The sequence below is a fragment of the Natator depressus genome, chromosome 1 (genome assembly GCF_965152275.1).
Source record: "Natator depressus isolate rNatDep1 chromosome 1, rNatDep2.hap1, whole genome shotgun sequence".
NCBI classification, from domain to species: domain Eukaryota; kingdom Metazoa; phylum Chordata; order Testudines; family Cheloniidae; genus Natator; species Natator depressus.
Genome location: NC_134234.1, coordinates 46,095,830 through 46,110,655, shown reverse-complemented (window position 1 = coordinate 46,110,655; position 14,826 = coordinate 46,095,830). Strand labels below are relative to the sequence as shown.

Below are 14,826 nucleotides of genomic sequence, written 5' to 3'. Positions count from 1 at the left end.
AGGTTCACCCAAAAGATCAGTAAAGCTCAACAACTCTTTCTGCAAAGCAGGGCTGAATTTTGGGCTAGTTACTAAATCTGAAAACAGACGATTTGTCTGGTTTCATGTTCCACTCCAAAAGCCGTAATAGGAACTTTAACGAGCACAAGTGATCAGGACTTCTGTTTTCTATCTCAACGCAGAGATGCCACCTCCATCAGCACAGTGTCTCCTAGCAATATGCTGAGAAGTGACTTCCTGGGAAGACGGTTTGCAGAATGACCCTCACCACTAATTTCCTGTGGAGTTTTCCCTCTAAAAGAGTCTGATCATCAGAAGAAAACATAGCTCACATCAATGCACATACAAATCCCACTTCACAAAGACATTATGCTTTATTATCTTTCACTTTAAATCCCCACTTTAGTCACTGCACCACACAATGAACTTCCATAAAGGGCCTCTCACTGACTCCTGTGTAACTCAGGTGTAATTCCACTGAAGTCAGAGGAGCTGCTCCGGAGTAAAAAGTGTGTGAGAGGAGAATCAGGCCCTCAGTAATTTTCTTTGTATTTCCTCACCACCGGTTTGAAGTGGTGTCCTTAATTGACATCAGGGTTGAAAGCTTTTACAAATTGATAGGCTCACAAAATACAAGAGAAGAAAAGCTGTAAGAGAATAACTACTATCAGCAGCCATTCAAGACACAAAGACAGTTTTCCAGGTAGAAAATAGCAGCTTCTCCATCTTTTTTTGTTAGCAATTTTCTGCAGATTGAAAAATCAACATGAATATTGGCCTGTTGTTATCCACAAACCCCTAATTTATTGCTGCAAGACTACTTTTCACTGGCATCTTCTCTGCATTGGGATTGTTTTACCTATTTATTATTGGTCTTGTGATCATGTCCAGAATTGCCAGTCAGGATCAGGACTCATTATGTACAAATATATGCAGATACAGCCCCAGCCCCAAAGAGCTTACAGTCTAGTTTAAGACAAGAGGGTGTAAAACAGCTGCAGGAAAGGAGGTGAGAAGATGACGATAACCATAATATGATGTGTTTACATAGAGAGGCAGTGTGGCCTATTGGGAAGAGCACTGGACTGGGACTCAGGAGACCTGGACTCTGTTCCTGACTGCTGCTGGCCTGTTGGATGACGTTAGGCAAGTCGCTCTGCTTCTCTGTGCCTCAGTTTCCCCATCTGTAAATGGGGATAATGATACTGACCCCCTAAAGCTCTCTGAGATCTACTGATGAAAAGCGCCATTGAAGAGCCAGGTTTTATTATACAGATCTATGTGCTCCACTTAATCATTTCAAATAGTTTAAAAGTGGTTATTATGGTTTTAATAAATAATAATCAGCAGTTCCCTCTAGCCCCTAGCTAGCCTTTATCAGTTGGTATAATGGTAGTGGGCGGGTGGGGGGGAGAAGGTAGTTTCTTTACAGATGTGTTCTAACAGGCCATTCCATGTGTAAAGAGCAATGTGGAAGAATTGAAAAAGTGCTTGAGGGAGAATTGGACAAGTGGGCAGAGGAGGTGAGCATCACTGAGAGCAGAGGGTGACTGTGTGGTATACAAGAACAGATACATAAGGACGGGCAAAGCTGCAAAGAAACTTAACAGTGAAGATAACTTGAACTTGATGTGGCCACAAAGAAGAGCCACTGGAAGGATTCAAAGAAGGTGGTGATGGAGAGACAGCACCAGAGCAGCTGTGTTTGAAATGGACTGAAATGGGTGATGTGGTGTCTAGAAAATAGTCAAAACAGAAGGTGATGAGGGCCTAGCTGAGAGAGTATTAGCTGTGCTGACAGACAGAACAGACTGGATCTAAGAGATGCTATGGAGGAAGCAACAGCAAATTTGGGATGCATGGAGCAAAAGAGGGAAGAGAGAGACGGAGAAGATGGTGATGCCATCAACAGTGACAGAGAAAGGTGAGCAGAAGGAGAGGAAGAAAAGTTCCATGTTTGCCATTTTAGTTTTAAATTGATGATGAAACATTCATAGAATATCAGGGTTGGAAGGGACCTCAGGAGGTCATCTAGTCCAACCCCCTGCTCAAAGCAGGACCAATCCCCAATCAAATCATCCCAGCCAAGGCTTTGTCAAGCCTGACCTTAAAAACTTCCAAGGAAGGAGATTCTACCACCTCCCTAGGTAACGCATTCCAGTGTTTCACCACCCTCCTAGTGAAAAAGTTTTTCCTAATATCCAACCTAAACCTCCCCCACTGCAACTTGAGACCATTACTCCTTGTCCTGTCCTCTTCTACCACTGAGAATAGTCTAGAACCATCCTCTCTGGAACCACCTCTCAGGTAGTTGAAAGTAGCTATCAAATCCCCCCCCCCCCCCATTCTTCTCTTCTGCAGACTAAACAATCCCAGGATATAAATTAGTACTCTGGGGATCACTGATAATGTTCAATGAATAAGATGAAACTTTGAAGGATATGAAAGGGATTGCTCTGCTAAGTAGTAACATACAGAGCTAGAGGGAGATTTTATTGTACTGTAGTCTTCTGGGAGAGTTGGTGGAAGGAGGAGAGTGGGTAGTCCAAAAACCCAAACTCAGAGTTCCTGTACATGAAGTATATTTGCTTTATATTTTTATATAGACTCCAGGAGATGTCAGAGAGAAAGGCCAACATGTAGGCCTGGATGGTGGGAGTCCGATCAGGAGTGGAAAGGCAGATTTGTAGATTGCTGACATAAAGTTGTTAATGGAAGCTGTGTGAGATGAAAAAAATATCTAGAGAGGGTGCAGAGCAAGGACAGATCTCCGTGGAGGTAAGAAACAGAAGGAGGATCACCATCCACTGAAGGATCAACCTGAATGGTAGGAGGATAACTAGGAGAGGATGGATTCATGAAAGGCAAGGGAGTGTAAGATTTCAAAAAGCCTGGTATGATTTAGAACTTGTTGGGAATTTTCTGATTACATGTTTTTGATGGAAAGTGCCATTTCTACTACATGTAATTTGGGGGGGCGGGGGATTCTGATTTTACTGAAATTTTTCATTTTCCATTAGGAAAAGCAAAGCAAAATTTCATTGAGTAAGTTCAATCCAGATCAAAATATTTCTTTTTGTTGAATGGAAGCAAAACTTTGTTACAAGTCAATATTAAACTGCATCTACTTATGCTTCTGCAGTGTTTCATGGGAGCTATAGTTTGGGTTTTTCATTCCCCCATTTGCTTCTCTGCGGCAGGCTCCTGGCCTGGACTACATCTTTCATGATGCACTGCAGCCTTCCCTTTAACCAAATGATGTGGTGCATCATGGGAGATGTAGTCCAACCAAGGAACCTGGCCCATAGGCAGATGCAACTGAAAGCTGAACGCTCTCAAAACATTGTTTCGATTTGATTCAGCACACTAAAACACAACATTTCAGTTCAGGATTGTCAAAGTGTTCCAATCAAAAATGTCAAAATAGAAGTCTGGCATTTCAAAATAGGATTTTTTTGGAAATGTTCATTCCATAAAAATGTTGATAGTTTGAGGTTTTGCCCCACTTCAGTATGAAAATAATAAAGCATTGGAATTTCCTGTGGATGGAAATCCTGATTTTTGCTCAGCTCTAGAATGCTTAATTGTATCAAAAGCAGAAAAGTGAAGGAGGATGAGAAGGTGTCCTGAGATCTCACCATGCAGAGGTCATTAAGGATCTTAGCGAGAATAAGTTCAGTGGAGTAGAGATGGCAGAAATCAGACCAGTTGGAGCTGGAGGAGAACCTGAAACAGCAATTGTAGGCAGTACACTTGAGCACAGAGATGAAGGGAAGACAGGATATAGGGTGCTAGCTGACAAGGCAGGTGGGGTTCAGAGAATGGGTTGTTTTACGAAGGGAGAGGCCAGAGAATGTTTTTATTGTGAGTGGGAGGAACTGGGGTCTATATAAAAATATAAAGCAAATATACTTCATGTACAGGAACTCTGAGTTTGCGTTTTTGGACTACCCACTCTCCTCCTTCCCCAACTCTCCCAGAAGACTACAGTACAGTAAAATCTCCCTCTAGCTCTGTATGTTACTACTTAGCAGAGCAATCCCTTTCATATCCTTCAAAGTTTCATCTTATTCATTGAACATTATCAGTGATCCCCAGAGTTCTAATTTATATCCTATTACAGTAGTACAGGGGAATTAAATTAACAGATGCCAAGCCAATTGCCCAAGAAGTTTTACCAAAGTAGTCTTTGAAATTTAGTATGAGTGGAACATGTATGCAAAGGGAAAAAAATAGTGATATTAAGATTTCTTTTAAAAGCTGTAGCAGGTTCACAAATTCATGTATTCCACTCTAGTTTGGCAGTAGCTTAGGTCCCTAAATACAAAGTATTTTTATTCTTCTTGTGAGTGAAAAATGGTAAAATGCACATTTTAAAGCAAGCTATGCACCTAAATTCAAGTTCCCCCCTATTCATAAAATCTTAAACACAGATGAAAAATATCCCTTAACTTCCAGCTGTGTTTCTCATGAGAGTACAGGTCTCAAAAAGAAAGGATCTCAGTTTAGCTCTGATCTTATCTCATATTCAAAATGGGAACATCTTGACTTTTTTAATGCCAACAGGCACTCTTGCTCCAAGCAGAAACTGCATTTGAAATTCACATCTGAGTTTTTCTTTTTATCATACACTTTAGACTATTGATATTTACAGGAACAGATTGCTGAGGAATATGAAAGACCACTAGTGAAGTAAGAATGCTACTGTAACTCAAAAGACTGGAGGATAAACTAGAAGTTCCCTACATTTGTTTCTGAAAACATCATATGCCCATGGAGAACTCCCACTTTATTCCCTGGATTATTAAATGCACTTAATCAAGAACAATAATGCAATAAATCCATCCCTTGGAAAAGAAAGTGAAATACTGATGATGATCCATCCCATCATCATCAGTGAGCTGGCCCACGGGCTTACATTAATGGGGAAACTGAGGCAGAAACTGGGTCTGATGCCAGGTATGGGGTGACCCTTTCACAATATACTTGAGTTTCACTTTGTGTTTTGGGTTCAAATGAATTTTCAAAACAAATCTGATACTGAATTGTTTTAATTTCTTTGTGTGTCAAAAGCACACAAAACTGTGGGTGCAGCCACACTCGGGGGAAAAAAGTGGTGGTGGGATTTAACCACATGTTATCTGACACTCACATGGCTTCAGTGCGAAACCCCACAGCTAAGAACCCACTGTTCCCCAAACTAGTTCACTGAGAGAGCCTAAGTGACTTTACCTCATCCTCATTCCCCCTTCCTGTACAGATCGGAAGGAAAGGCAACGCATATCACAAGAATCCAGTCACACTGCTTTATATTACGGAGTTCAGGCTTATGTTGAAGACTAATACAGAGCATATGTAACAGATATAACAGGCCAGGACAGACTAAATAGAAAGGACAAGACAATAGAAGTGAGCCACTAAAGAAGATATTTTTTAATAAAATTACAATTTACACTAGAAGTCAGGAAATCCCATTAAGAGAGGCATTTATGATAATAAATGCTTCAGTGGCTGCCACTATTAACATCATTATAAGAGTTAATTATCTCTATATATCATATTCACTGAAGGTTTTGTTATCCCTAAAACATGGCCCCATCCATGAAGTTGAGGTCCAGATCCAAAATTCCTTAAGTGCTGAGCAGCCACCCTCTGAGCGTACACCTAGACAGCAACTAGACACCCGCGGCTGGCCCATGCTAGCCGACTCAGGCTCAGGTTGTGGGGCTGTTTCATTGCTGTGTTGGCTTCCAGGCTTGGGTTGGAGCCCAGACTCCAGGACCCTGCAAGGTGGGAGAGTCCCAGATCTTGGGCTCCAGTTCAAGCCCAGAAGTCTACACAACAATGAAACAGCCCCACGAGCCCAAGTGAGCTGGCACAGGCTAGCCGCGGGTTTTTCTTTGCTGTGAAGACATACCCAGTGTGTCAGTAACAACCATCATTAATGTAATTTCAGCAACATTCTTGTTCTCCAAAGGGAAGTGTAAATTACCCCCCACCCCTTTTCAAGAGAGTCACTCTCCTGGATGATCTGTAGAATAGTTTTGTCAGAAGCTCCAGAAGAGGCCACAAGTAGTTCTCTGACATTCAGAGGAAAGGTTGTTGCAGCTTTTCTTGATATAAGCAGATGCAGCCTTTGAACTATCCTTTTGATCTTTGCTTCACTGTAGCACAGTAAGCTATTGATATTTACAAAGTTAGTTTCCAGAGCAATATGAAGAATAGAAGAATGGCCATACTAAATCAGACCAATGGTCCATCCACTCCAGTATCCTGTTCTTCAACAGTCACTGGAGCCAGTTACTTCAGAAGGAATGAGGGAAGAAGATGGAGAGAAATTGATAGGTGTGTGAGGAGCTTCAGGGAAGGAAAAGCTGCCCTGACTGAAAACATGGTCACAGCCTATGTTGAAATGCTGAGGGGGGAAAAGAGGGAATAAGGGGAAAGTCTGATATATATTTAGGCCTAGGAGAATTTGATTTTTAGAATTTCAGAAGATATCAAATGTTCATTTCAGCATTTTTTCAATTTTTAATTAATGTAAATTTTCACAGTTGAGCAAAATTATGGGTTTTAAGCACTTTTTGTTTTTATCAATTTAAAACGTTCAGTTGCAGGAAATTATGGATGGGGGTCGGATGACAGCAGGGTTATTCACAGACATTGATTTCAAAAAGTTCAAGCTTTAGAGCAGTTAAAACAAATTGTCAACATCACATGTCAAAATATACAAAGTAAATATCCTGATATCAAACTCAAATAAGTCCTCAGGGAGCATTTTTCTTACTTTGTCTAGCTGTAATTTTCAATTTTTATTAATGGAAATATTTTTCAGTTTGTGTATGTACAGTGAAATCAATGCTTACTGACATTTACTATAATCTAATCCTTGCAAGCCTATATATACATACCTATACACACAGATTACAAATTAGACAGATTTCAATAATCAAACAATATAAATATATAATAACTGGAGTCTACTTTCCTGTATTGGTTTCATTTTACAATGCAGATAAAAAATGCTGTGTTTTGTTTTAGCTGAGACACACATCATGCTAACATCTTGAGGCGGCGTATTCACCATCAAATGCTTCCTGACATCTCATTTGTCTATTTTACCATAAAATTGATTTTTGCATGATTAATTATGAAAAATAAACCTAAAATGCTTTTCTGCATCTTTACTTCACAGCCAAGATCAAACTGTTTTGCAATCCAAAAAGGTGCTACCAATAAATTAACATGCCCAAAGATCTTTTGCAAGTAACTTTGCATTGGTGGGCTTATCTAGGAGCTTATGAAGCTATGCCTTCTATTATGTCATTGCAAGCTCATGGTATCTGGTCACATCCAGTCTACACTCCTCATTTTATATCATAATAGCGTATAAAAGCTTGTGAGTGGATCAGCTCATCACCAGCACCAACATGTGGCTGGAGGTGGCTTGGCAGCTGTCTCTCTCTGCTGGGGTCTGCTGTCACTGGTTGCTCAACCTCTGCAGTGGCCTGTCTCTTCCTGTGACTTGGCCCTCTGGCCAGGTCCATAGGTGTGGGAACTAGAGGTGTGGGGGTGCTGTAGCACCCCCAGGTTTTGCACAGGGCCCCGGCTGCCAGCCCCAGCCTCAGCCCCCTTACCCCTGTCCGGGTCCCCCGCTCCCGGAGACATGGCCCTGCTCCCAGCCCCAGCTTGGGGGGGGGGGGGGGCGGGGAGGAGGTTGGGGGGCACGGACGGGGTAAGGGGGCTGGCTTTCAGCACCGCCACTATTAAAAAAAGTGTTCCAGTGGTACTGGCCAGGTCATTTCAAAATCTCTCCCCTTCCGGGGTAGTTTGTAAACAAAAAGCAAGGGGAGCTTACACAATACACCCAAGTTAGTAAGACAGCAAGGTATGATTCCCCCTCAGGGTGAATCAGGATCAGGCCCTCCCTTCCCTCAGGCAGTGGTTGTCAAGAAAGCTCCTGCCTTTCCTCGGCCCTTTCCTTAGGAATTGAGGGTTGGAGATTTGTTCCCTTCCCTCGTCTGCCCACCAGTGAGCTGTTTTGCTCCCTTTTCTACTCCTGGGGGAATTCTGTGCCAAAAAATTAAAAATTCTGTGCACAACATTTTAAAATTCTGCAAAATTCTGCATATTTTAGTTGTCAAAATCATACAGTATAATCATGCCAGTTTCAATTATTTTGGTAATTTATTTCAAAATACCTGCCAGCAAGTATGTCTGTAACAATACAGACAACAAAAAAAGACTAAGGAAATTTTTTTTTTAGGACAGATAGATTCCTTATGAGGCATATTAATACAGAACACTGAGTAATAATTAGTTCAAACTACTATACAGAACCATATTTCCTGCACCCCTCAGAAGCAGTGCTAAGGCTTGGGAGAGTCAGGGGTAAGAGAGAAGCTGAGTGAGAGGGAAGTAATTGCTGGGAAGTAACCTGGGAGTGAACCTGGGGGGTTGTTGGGTGTGGGTGGGAGAAGTATGGAACAGGGGTTTGGGGGGGGAGGAGGGTTTGTTAAGGAGTTGGGGAGCCTCCCCCATGCAGACCCTAGCTGACCTCTAGCCTCTCCCATTCAGTCAGGCACATCTGCCCCTGTCCCCATGTGTCCCTGCACACGCCCCCCCTCAGCATCCCCTACCCATGTGTCCCTGTACCCTCATTCAGCCACCCTTCCTTCCCCCATTCACATGTGTCACTGCACTGCCGCTCAGCCCCCCCCACCCCTGTCCCCCATCCCCATGTGTCCCTGAACCCCACTCCTATTCATCCCCCACCCAAATCTGTCCCCCCGACTAGCCTTTCTGAACCCCAGTTTGTGACACACACCCCAACAGCCCCATGTGCCCCATGCTGTCCTGCCTGCTCTTCTAGCACCACAAAAGACATAATTGCAGCACCTCTCTGGCAGAATGTATTTTCTGTGTAGAAAAAAAAATTCTGTAGAGGACATGAATTCTGCGTGTGCACAGTGGAGCAGAATTCCCCCAGGAGTACTTTTAACTCCTCCTCCAGCCTGTGCATGTCTCACAGGTGTGATGGGGCAAAGCTGACTGAGCCCAGAGCAGCTCCTTAATCCCTTGCTGTCCAGTGTGGGGTTTGTACACCCCATCACAGAGCTCTAGTCAAGAGCCACGATCCCATTGTGCTAGGTGCTATACAAACACAGAAAAAAGAAAGTCCTTGACCCAAAGAGTTTACAAATCTGCTACTGCTCTGTAGAAGCTAAAATCTATCTATTTTGCCATACCCTAGAAACAGCACAATCATTCACCTTGTGCATGTAAAACAGGGAAGATGACTATTCCTATCCTGATCCCTCCAAACTGCCATAGAAGGCCACTCTCCAATTCCTCTGCACAAAGAGATGAGAGGCACTCAGATACCACAATGATGAGTATGGAATAAAAACCTTGATAGTGTGATTGTGGCTCAGGCATTCACATGTGGCGACCTGGACCAAATCAATTTTCTTTATTCACAGCTCCCTACAATCACTTACCATGACTAGACTATGCCAGGGGACACAGCACCAGTAGCAGTCAGGATCCAGGTGAAAGAGAGAAAGGGACACAGCACATTGACAAGTCACATCAGACATGCCTTAACTTGTTTCAAAGAGTGTGGGAAGTTACCTTTGATGATCTGGGCCCTAGAAATTATTTAGGTGCTTAACTCTCATTCATTTCAATGGGAAGTATGCTCCTAAATATCTTTGAGGATCTAAGCCTAGGTGACTGCTGCTTTTCACTCTATGGGTATTTTTTTATTAGTAATTTGGATTACTAGTAGAAGGATCTTCTCCAATTGTTTTAAGTCTCTTTTGCACAACCTACTGCTGGAAGAGATATCAACTTTTGACCCTGGCTATTGTCCTTTCTGTCTCAAGGACTGGCTGCCGTAGAAAGTTATCTCCAAAGCCAACACACAAAGAGACCTCCACTTCATGAAATGTACATTCTCTGTTCTCAACTACAGCTGTATGGCAGCAAAGTAATGACCTCAGACTTGCGAAAGGCCATATGGACTTAGAAGTCTGCAGAATCAAGTTCTCAATGGCTAGCAACAGCATTCCAATGTCAAAAAGTATAAAATTTGACTGTATACTATGGAGCTAACTATGACATTTTCACCAATATGGCCAGGACTGTTTGAATAACTTCCTTAGTTTTTAAAAAGGTCAAGCTAAACCTATTTCATTAGAAATTTGCTAACTACAATGACTGGTATCACTCTGAAGTAGGAAGGTAACTGTATGGATATAAATATACTTAGACTTCAGTAAGGCATTTGACTAAGGACTGGTCTACCCCGGGAACTTACATCAGCATAGCTTCGTCTCTCAGGAAAAATCCACATCTTGAGAGACGTAGTTATGACAAGCTAACCCCTGTAACGAAAGGGCGAGGTCAGTGGAAGAATTCCAATCTAGCAATGGCCTCTCAGTGAGGTGGATTACCTGTGCTGATGGGAGAACCCCTAGCCTTGATATAGGTAGTGCCGACACTGAAACACTACAGCTGTAGCACTGTGGCTTTTAAGTGTAGACATACCCTTAGTTTCATGTGACATTCTGATTAAAAAAAACTGTACTATGCCAAATCAGTGGAGCCCATATTAAATGGACTGAAAAGTGGGTTAACTGATAGACTGCAAAAAGTCACTGTAAATGAGTAATCGACATTCATTTACTTCTAACAGTAGACAGCTCTTTAATCTAGCGGGGGGGGGAAAGGAACAGTGTGATGAAAAAAGGAACAGTGGTTGGAAGCTGAAGAAAGAAAATTCAGACTAGAAATAAGGAGCAATTTTCATTCTCTCTCTCTCCCTCTCCCCTTTTTTTTTTTTTTTTTTTTTTAAAAACAGCAAGATTGTTAACAATTGGAACAACTAACCTAGGGACCTGGTGGACTCGCCATCATTTGAAGTCTTGATTTAAAGATCAGATATCTTTCTAAAAAATATGCTATGGCTCAAACAGAAGTGATGGACTCGATGCAGAAATTATTGGGTGAGTTCCTTTGACATACATTATGCAGGAGGTCAGACTGGATGATAATAATGTTCCCTTTTAGCCTTAAAAACCTATGAATCCAGGATATAAAGACCCAGACATTATTAATCCCTTTGGTATTTAATGCAATAAATTTAATCATGATTAATCCATCTGACATATCGATGGTGCTGTAAGTACTTCAGTAGGATTTCTACTGTAATCCAGCATTAATTAATAGGATGACTCTGTAAAGTGTTATCAGATTGCTTGCTGGAGTATCTGCTTTTAATTGCAACAGTAGCAAAAAGCCATTCATCTTTGACTCATTCTACCAGCTAATTATACAAAGGTACAGGAACAGTATTAAACATTTGACCCAAATCCTTGTATGCAAGCACCATGATGACCTATTACTTTAAAAAAAAAAAAAGGACTATTATAATCCCATCATATTTCTTTGGTGATGTTTCAAGTTACTTCCTATTATGTGCAGTTGTGTCAGTCATGTATTGTAACAAAATTCAATTGTTAAAACAAGGTCATATTTCTTTAAACCATTGACAAGAAAAAAATCCTGGTTTTGATACACAGACTTCTTGAATTATGCTGTTGTCCAAATAGGACTCACTCGGGCTCTGGGAAATACAAAGGGACCCGTTACCCTGCCACACAATTCTCTAAGATCCATACAGAAAAATAAGTGCCACTTTATTCCTTCATATACACACTTTGGTCCTGTTCCCCTTGAAACAATACATTTTAGGAGATCAATAACTCAGTCTCCTAAATGAAATGTCCACTTTTCTAGATTTGCAGAAAGGATTCATATTCTGAGGCACTGCCTGATATCTGTTGCTCTATTTGACCTCTATTAATTTTGCAATTTTCTTCTTAAAAAACTCACTGAAGTATTCAAAGGGTTTTCACACGCTGAATATTCCTGAAAATCTCATTACATGTAGCAAATTCATTTAAAAGATTCCTCAGACTTTTTCAGCTGGTACTCTTTGGTCAAAGAATCATCCTCTTGGTTTAATCATTCTGAGAGGAATCAAACTTCAGATTCAGCTTTTCAAATGCCATACTTTAAATACCACCAACAGATTAATTCATAAAAATGGAACCAAATGCATTAAATTAATGAAACCATTTGATGCCTGTTAACAGTGAAACTTAGAGGACTTTATTAATGAGCGGGAACATCTTAATTATGGCATTTAGAAGGGGACAACTGGAGAAACTAATCCCTCGCCTGTTTATATTTTCTTATCTCCTTTAAGCATGGTTATACAAAAATTAAAAACATATAAAGTTAATAGAGCAGTGCTATCTACCGTGGTACTGCTATGGACCGCATCATTTTCAGCCAAACACTGAAGACTATTGAAGCAAACTGGGAAAGACAAGGACATTTATACAAAAGGAAGTATATTTCACGTGCACTTTTTTCTGTTTTCCCCTCCCTATTGCAGTTAAGTGCATCTTCCCTTTGGCTCTGAAGCAAAGTCATAATCATGGGCCAAATTCCAGGTCCAATCCATAGCAAGCTCCCATTCCCATGCAGTATCAGGCCATTTTCTCAGATATACATGTGCAAGTCTAACTGAAGACCTTCTCTTCACACAAAAGTTGTACTGCTTTAACTATACTGGTATAGATAAAATTGTAGAACCCCTCCCCACACCAGTGTGGACGCAGTTATACAAGTACAAATGTTTACACCGGTATAGCTTATTCCTATACGGGAAGGGGAACAGGCCATAGCAGTGTAACTACATCCACAGTAGGGGTACTACTGGTATAACCATTTCAGGAAAAATAATCGTACCGCAAACTGACTTACACCAGTACAAAAACTGTGTAAGCCACACCAAAAATCAGTTGGAACTGCAGGTTACAATTTCACTCATACGATTTTGAGATCAGAGTATGGCCACCTCTCCCCCACAACATCAAAAAACCATTACCACAATGGTTATGTGACTGTCCTACAAATGGCTTTAATACTCCACTAGAGAATTGTGACAGGGTGTACCAGGCCCTTTAAGGCCCCCGGCTGGAGGCCTCATGGTCCTACCAAACCTCACCCCAGAAAAAGAGCAGCGAAGGTGGGTCCTCTCTGATTGCCTATAGAGACTCAAGGAAGCAGCCAATCAGAGTGCAGAGGGCTCAGTTAAAAGGAGCTGCAGGGGCTGAGCAGATCAGTTGCTGGCTGGGACCAGAAGGGCAAGGAAGGCTGTGTGACTCTCCAGGTGAGGAAGCCTCAGCGAGACTCTGCTCCAGCAGGGAACAGACAGAGAACTTCAACCCTGAGGTAAGGGTAAAGAGGAAGGGGCTACATGGGAAGTGATTCAGGCAATAGCAGCGGCAACTGAGTTAAAGGAAGCAGCATGTGGCTGCTATTTGTACAGTCCCTGGGTTGGGACCCAGAGTAGTGGGTGGGCCTGGCCCATGCTGCCCTGCAAGCCACTGACAGGGTAGCCAAAGCCCCAAGGAGGGGACAAGTTTCATTTAGAATACCAACCATAAGGTTGTCCCAACCATTTGTTGAACTCTGTTACCCCCGCACCCCCAGAAGGGGACTGAATGTGAGAGGTGACCTGGCTGGAGGCCTGAGTCAGTGAGAACTGCAGAGGACAAAGTCTCCATGAAGAAAGCCCTGGGGATGCTGCTCTATAACAGGGCAGGGGTAGTCTTAGAGCTAGCCCAGCTGGGGCTGACAACTGAGCCCAAAAGACCGCTGCAGACATAACCAAGGGCACAGGGACAGGCCCTGTTGGACCTTTTACCCTGGAAGGGGTTCCTTCATATGTGTGACTTAGCTGGAGGGCTGAGCCATTGAAGACCCACTTGATGAGTTAACCGCCAACAGGGGGCACCAGGAGCAAAGAGCGAGCGCACAGGTTCACTCACCCCCAGCAGAAGACGCTCAGGAGAGGTGAGTGCACTCTGTTACAAGAATCAAACCAGAAGAGAAACTAGGTAGTGAAGGAGCAAAGCTTGGTTTAGACATGAATATCGTATTTACTATCAATATAGTATAACTGCCAGACACAGTAAGAAATATTGTGAACATTTATTTCTATTTATGCTTGACAGTTTCTCCTGGTATAAAAGTCTCACTTTTAATTATGCTTTCCTGTCACCTCTTTCAACTACTGTACTGTTTACAAGAATTGTTGAAAGGTTCCCCATTCTTCCCCACCATGAATAACAGATTTGGTACAAAAATGAAAGATACTGTTCTTAAAATGTCTTTAGATTCAAATGTAATCATAGAATCAATCAACACAGAAAACAAACTCACCCAGAATGCTGGAAAACAAGTTTTACTGCCATTGGTGACAATTTGCCCGAGAAGACAATCCGACGCTGGAAACCTTTTCAAAAAGGACAAAAGAGGCTTTAGAATCAAACAAATGGGTTGTCAAGAGTACACACATGGTGCATCCTATTTTGTTTTGTAAACATCTTGCTTAAGATTAAACCTGTCAAAAAAATCTTTACTTCTGATTGTGCTTATTTCTCAGTTTCCTGCAACTAGTTCACAGATAAATTGGTCCATGTTTTTGTTGGGTTTTTTAAAACACTAGGAGGTACAGGCCCTTGTGAACCAAGAACTCCAAATGTTCACACTGTTCCTCTATCAACCCTACTTACAACAATCTTCACAGGCAATTAATAAACTAGCTATGTCTTTGGGTACTATCACTTAGGAGTACATCAGTTGAACTGGGGGAAGATTAGTACTAAAGTTGACAGATTTCTGAAGAAGAGCTCTGTGTAAGCTTGTCTCTATCACAAAGATGTTGGGTCCAATAAGATATTTCCT

At 41.9% G+C, this 14,826-nt stretch overlaps 1 protein-coding gene across 1 annotated transcript in view; it reads right to left on the bottom strand.

Moving 5' to 3' along the window:
• Nucleotides 1–14,362, bottom strand: part of MTUS2 (microtubule associated scaffold protein 2) — a 470,923-nt gene extending 456,561 nt beyond the window's left edge. Inside the window, exon 1 of the mRNA XM_074959063.1 lies at nucleotides 14,302–14,362. The gene's annotated coding sequence lies outside the window, so the exon portion shown is untranslated. The remainder of the gene's footprint in view (nucleotides 1–14,301) is intronic.
• Nucleotides 14,363–14,826: the final 464 nt, after the last annotated feature.